Below are 5,919 nucleotides of genomic sequence, written 5' to 3' on the forward strand. Positions count from 1 at the left end.
CGAATTATAAATAATAAAATAGGGATAGAGACACTTATGTAATTCATTGATAGGAATTTCAGATAAGCGAATGGAGATGCTTTCGTTCCTCTGAACCTCTGCTTTCCTGCTATCTTCATCCAATCAGTCTTACTCCTTTCCATGGCTGGCTTTATGCAAGGGCATCACCGTTGTCAGTGGCTACATCCCCTCCTCTCAGTGAATAATATGCTCACGCACCCTGTCACGGCACGGCTATTCATCTGTCGGTTCTCGATCATGCTGGAATAGGATTCACCCTCCTTTTGCGTCTGTCACTAACGCCCAACAATCGCGAGTTTGAAGCTCGTCACAGTCATTCAATCATTGAATCCTACTCGGAATACCACAGACAAGGTTTAGACCTTCCGGATTCTCTTGAATGCCGCCATCATTCTAGCTTACGCCACGAAGATTCTGGTTAGGAGATCTAAGAGATACTCATTCTAGCTTATTTCATGTAGAACAGAAGTGTTGTCAGGAACGCGTTCATAAGGGAGAAGGATGATGAGCGTCACACATAATCATCACCTTCATCACGTTCTTGGGTGCGAATGGATATCTTAGAAGCGAAATAAGAAGAATTGAATAGAAAACAGTAGTACTTTGCATTAATCTTTGAGGGACAGCAGAGCTCCACACCTTAATCTATGGAGTGTAGAAACTCTACCGTTAAAAATACATAAGTGAAGGTCCAGGCATGGCCGAGATGGCCAGCCCCCTAAAACATGATCAAAGGATCATAAGGTAATCCAAAGATGCCTAATACAATAGTAAGAGGTCCTATTTATAATAAACTAGTCACTAGGGTTTACATGAGTAAGTAATTGATGCATAAATCCACTTCCAGGGCCCACTTGGTGTGTGTTTGGGCTGAGCTTAAGTGTAGCACGTGCAGAGGCCATTTGGGGAGTTGAACGCCACTTTCTGTGCCAGTTTGGGCGTTCAACTCTGGTTTTGGATCCTTTTCTGGCGCTGGACGCCAGATTTGGGCAGAAGGCTGGCGTTGAACGCCAGTTTACGTCGTCTATTCTTGGCCAAAGTATGGACTATTATATATTGCTGGAAAGCCCTAGATGTCTACTTTCCAACGCAATTGGAAGAGCGCCATTTCGAGTTCTGTAGCTCCAGAAAATCCACTTTGAGTGCAGGGAGGTCAGAATCCAACAACATCAGCAGTCCTTCTTCAACCTCTGAATCAGATTTTTGCTCAAGTCCCTCAATTTCAGCCAGAAAATACCTGAAATCACAGAAAAACACACAAACTCATAGTAAAGTCCAGAAATGTGAATTTAACATAAAAACTAACGAAAACATCCCTAAAAGTAACTAGATCCTACTAAAAACATACTAAAAACAATGTCAAAAAGCGTATAAATTATCCGCTCATCACAACACCAAACTTAAATTGTTGCTTGTCCCCAAGCAACTGGAAATCAAATAGGATAAAAAGAAGAGAATATACTATAAATTCCAAACTATCAATGAAACAGAGCTTCAATCATATGAGCGGGACTTATAGCTTTTTGCCTCTTGAATAGTTTTGGCATCTCACTTTATCCATTGAGGTTTAGAATGATTGGCATCTATAGGAACTTCAGATTTCGAATAGTGTTATTGACTCTCCTAGTTCAGTATGATGATTCTTGAACACAGCTTCTTTATGAGTCTTGGCCGTGGCCCTAAGCACTTTGTTTTCCAGTATTACCACCGGATACATAAATGCCACAGACACATAATTGGGTGAACCCTTTCAGATTGTGACTCAGCTTTGCTAAAGTCCCCAATTAGAGGTGTCCAGGGTTCTTAAGCACACTCTTTTTTTGCTTTGGACCTTGACTTTAACCGCTCAGTCTCAAGTTTTCACTTGACACCTACACGCCACAAGCACATGGTTAGGGACAGCTTGGTTTAGCCGCTTAGACCAGGATTTTATTCCTTTAGGCCCTCCTATCCACTGATGCTCAAAGCCTTGGGATCCTTTTTATTTGCCCTTGCCTTTTGGTTTTAAGGGTTATTGGCTTTTTCTGCTTGCTTTTTCTTTTTCTTTCTAATTTTTTTTTCGCCTATTTTTTTTTTCTGCAAGCTTTGTTCTTTGCTGCTTTTTCTTGCTTCAAGAATCATTTTTATGATTTTTCAGATTATCAAATAACATGTCTCCTAGTCATCATTCTTTCAAGAGCCAACATATTTAACATTCTTAAACAACAACTTCAAAAGACATATGCACTGTTCAAGCATACATTCAGAAAACAAGAAGCATTGTCACCACATCAATATAATTTAACTAAGTTCAAGGATAAATTCAAAACTCATGTACTTCTTGTTCTTTTGAATTAAAACATTTTTTCATTTAAGAGAGGTGATGGATTCATAGGACATTCATATCTTTAAGACAAAGTTACTAACTACTAATGATCATGTAATGAAGACACAAACATAGATAAGCACATAACATAGAAAACGAAAAACAGAGAAAGTAAGAACAAGGAATGAGTCCACCTTAGTGATGTCCTTGAGCTCTTCTATGTCTCTTCCTTGTCTTTGCTGCTCCTCCTTCATTGCTTTTAGATCTTCTCTGATTTCATGAAGGATGATGGAGTGCTTTTGATGTTCCACCCTTAGTTGCTTCCAATAATTGTGTGGAAGAAAATGTATCCCCTGAGGTATCTCAGGGATCTCTTGATTTGCAGTCAAATGTTCTACCACTGAGCTATAGACCCTTGATGGAAGCTTTTGTCTTCCCTTTCCTCTTTCTAGAGGCCTCTCTGGCCTTAGGTGCCATTAATGGTTATGGGAAAAAAACAAAAAAGCTATACTTTTACCACACCAAACTTAGAATGTTGCTCGTCCTCGAGCAAAAGAAGAAAGAATAGAAGAAGAAGAGGATATGGAGGAGATGGATGGCTGTGTATATTTGGCCATATGGGTGGGATTGGGTGGGGAAGAGATGTTGAATTTTTGAAGGTAAGTGGGTGTATGGGTGTGAGTGGTAAATGGAAGAGTGTTTATTGGGAATAGAGGATGATTGAGAAGAGAGAAGAGAGTGAGTGGAGGTAGGTGGGGATCCTGTGGGGTCCACAGATCCTGAGGTGATCCTGTGAGGTCCACAGATCTTGAGGTGTCAAGGCAATTACATCCCTGCACCAATTTAGGCATGCAAAATGCCCTTGCACACAACTCTGGGCGTTCAGCGCCAGGTTGGTGCCCATTTTGGGCGTTCAACGCTCATTTGCTGCCATTTCTGGCGTTGAACGCCAGAACCATGCTTGTTCTGGGCGTTCAGCGCCAGGATGCTCCCATTCTGGGCGTTCAGCGCCAGAACTATGCTCTGTTCTGGCGTTTGAACGCCAGACAGATATTCCTCCAGGGTGTGATTTTTCTTCTGCTGTTTTTGATTCCGTTTTTGAATTTTTTGTTTATTTTGTGACTCCACATGATCATGAACCTAAGAAAACATGAAAAACAATAAAAATAAGAATTAGATAAACATTGGGTTGCCTCCCAACAAGCGCTTCTTTAATGTCAATAGCTTGACAGTGGGCTCTCATGGAGCCTCACAGATGTGCAGAGCTTTGTTGAGATTCTCCAACACCAAACTTAAAGTTTGGATATGGGAGTTCAACACCAAACTTAGAGTTTGGTTGTGGCCTCCCAACACCAAACTTAGAGTTTGACTGTGGGGGCTCTGGTTGACTCTGCTTTGAGAGAAGCTTTTCAAGCTTCCTCTCCATGGTTGCAGAGGGAGATCCTTGAGTTTTGAATACAAGGGAGTTCTCATTCCATTGAAGGACTATTTCACCTCTGTCAACATCAATCACAGCTCTTGCTGTGGCCAGGAAAGGTCTTCCTAGGATGATGGATTCATCCTCTTCCTTTCCAGTATCCAGGACTATGAAATCAGCAGGGATGTAAAGGCCCTCAACCTTTACTAAAACGTCCTCTACTTGTCCATAAGCCTGTCTTCTTGAGCTGTCTGCCATCTCTAGTGAGATTTTAGCAGCTTGCACCCCATAGATTCCCAGTTTCTCTATTACAGAGAGGGGCATGAGGTTTATTCCTGAACCAAGATCACACAGAGCCTTAAAGATCATGGTGCCTATGGTACAGGGTATTATGAACTTTCCAGGATCCTGTCTCTTCTGAGGCAATGTCAGTTGATCCAGATCACTTAGTTCATTGATGAACAAGGGAGGTTCAACTTCCCAAGTATCAATGCCAAACAATTTGGCATTCAGCTTCATGATTGCACCAAGAAACTTGGCAGTTTGCTCTTCAGTAACATCCTCATTCTCTTCAGAAGAGGAATACTCATCAGAGCTCATGAAGGGCATAAGGAGGTTCAATGGAATCTCTATGGTCTCTAGATGAGCCTCAGAGTCCTTTGGTTCCCCAGAGGGAAGCTCCTTATTGATCACTGGACGTCCCAGGAGGTCTTCCTCCTTGGGATTCACGTCCTCTCCTCTCCTCAGAGGTTCGGCCATGGCGCTTATGTCAATGGCCTTGCACTCTCCTTTTGGGTTCTCTTCTGTATTGCTTGGGAGAGTACTAGGAGGGATTTCAGTGATCCTTTTACTCAGCTGGCCCACTTGTGCTTCCAGATTTCTAATAGAAGACCTTGTTTCATTCATGAAACTTACAGTGGCCTTAGATAGATCAGAGACTAGATTTGCTAAATTAGAAGCATTTTGTTCAGAGTTCTCTGTCTGTTGCTGAGTTGATGATGGAAAAGGTTTATTATTGTTAAACCTGTTTCTTCCACCATTATTAAAGCCTTGTTGGGGCTTTTGATCCTTCCATGAGAAATTTGGATGATTTCTCCATGTTGAGTTATAGGTGTTTCCATAAGGTTCACCTAAGTAATTTACCTCTGCTATTGCAGGGTTCTCAGGATCATAGGCTTCTTCTTCAGAAGATGCCTCTTGAGTACTGTTGGATGCAGCTTGCATTCCATGTAGACTCTGAGAGATCATATTGACTTGCTGAGTCAATATTTTGTTTTGAGCCAATATGGCATTCAGAGTATCAACTTCAAGAACTCCCTTCTTCATAGGCGTCCCATTATTCACAGGATTCCTTTAAGAAGTGTACATGAACTGGTTATTAGCAACCATGTTAATGAGTTCTTGAGCTTCTGCAGGCGTTTTCTTTAGGTGAATGGATCCACCTGCAGAAGTGTCCAGTGACATCTTTGATAGCTCAGATAAACCATCATAGAATATATCCAGGATGGTCCATTCTGAAAGCATGTCAGAAGGACACTTTTTGGTCAACTGTTTGTATCTTTCCCAAGCTTCATAGAGAGATTCACCTTCTTTCTGTCTGAAGGTTTGAACATCAGCTCTAAGCTTGCTCAGCTTTTGAGGAGGAAAGTACTTGGCTAAGAAAGCCGTGACCAGCTTATCCCAAGAGTTCAGGCTGTCTTTGGGTTGAGAATCCAACCATAATCTAGCTCTGTCTCTTACAGCAAAAGGGAAAAGCATGAGCCTGTAGACTTTAGGATCTATTCCATTAGTCTTAACAGTATCACATATCTGTAAGAATTCAGTTAAAAACTGAAAAGGATCTTCAGATGGAAGTCCATGAAACTTGCAGTTCTGCTGCATCAGAGAAACTAATTGAGGTTTCAGCTCAAAGTTGTTTGCTCCAATGGCAGGAATGGAGATGCTTCTTCCATGTAAATTGGAATTAGGTGCAGTAAAGTCACCAAGCATCTTTATTATTATTTTCGGCTGCCATCTCCTCTGCCTGTTCGAAAATTTCTGAAAGGTTATCTCTGGATTGTTGTATTTTAGCTTCTCTTAATTTTCTCTTTAGAGTCCTTTCAGGTTCTGGATCTGCTTCCACAAGAATGTTCTTATCCTTGCTCCTGCTCATATGACAAGGAAGAATGGCCAGAAA

The 5,919-nt window shown here is 41.5% G+C and overlaps 1 non-coding gene across 1 annotated transcript; it reads left to right on the plus strand.

Annotated features, from left to right (window-relative positions):
• The first annotated feature begins 5,261 nt into the window (after nt 1–5,261).
• On the plus strand, nt 5,262–5,369 carry LOC112746223 (small nucleolar RNA R71). The gene has a single exon (XR_003174118.1). It is a non-coding gene; the product is annotated as a small nucleolar RNA R71 (small nucleolar RNA).
• The last annotated feature ends 550 nt before the right edge of the window (nt 5,370–5,919 follow it).

This window comes from Arachis hypogaea, chromosome 14, assembly GCF_003086295.3.
Source record: "Arachis hypogaea cultivar Tifrunner chromosome 14, arahy.Tifrunner.gnm2.J5K5, whole genome shotgun sequence".
NCBI lineage: Eukaryota > Viridiplantae > Streptophyta > Magnoliopsida > Fabales > Fabaceae > Arachis > Arachis hypogaea.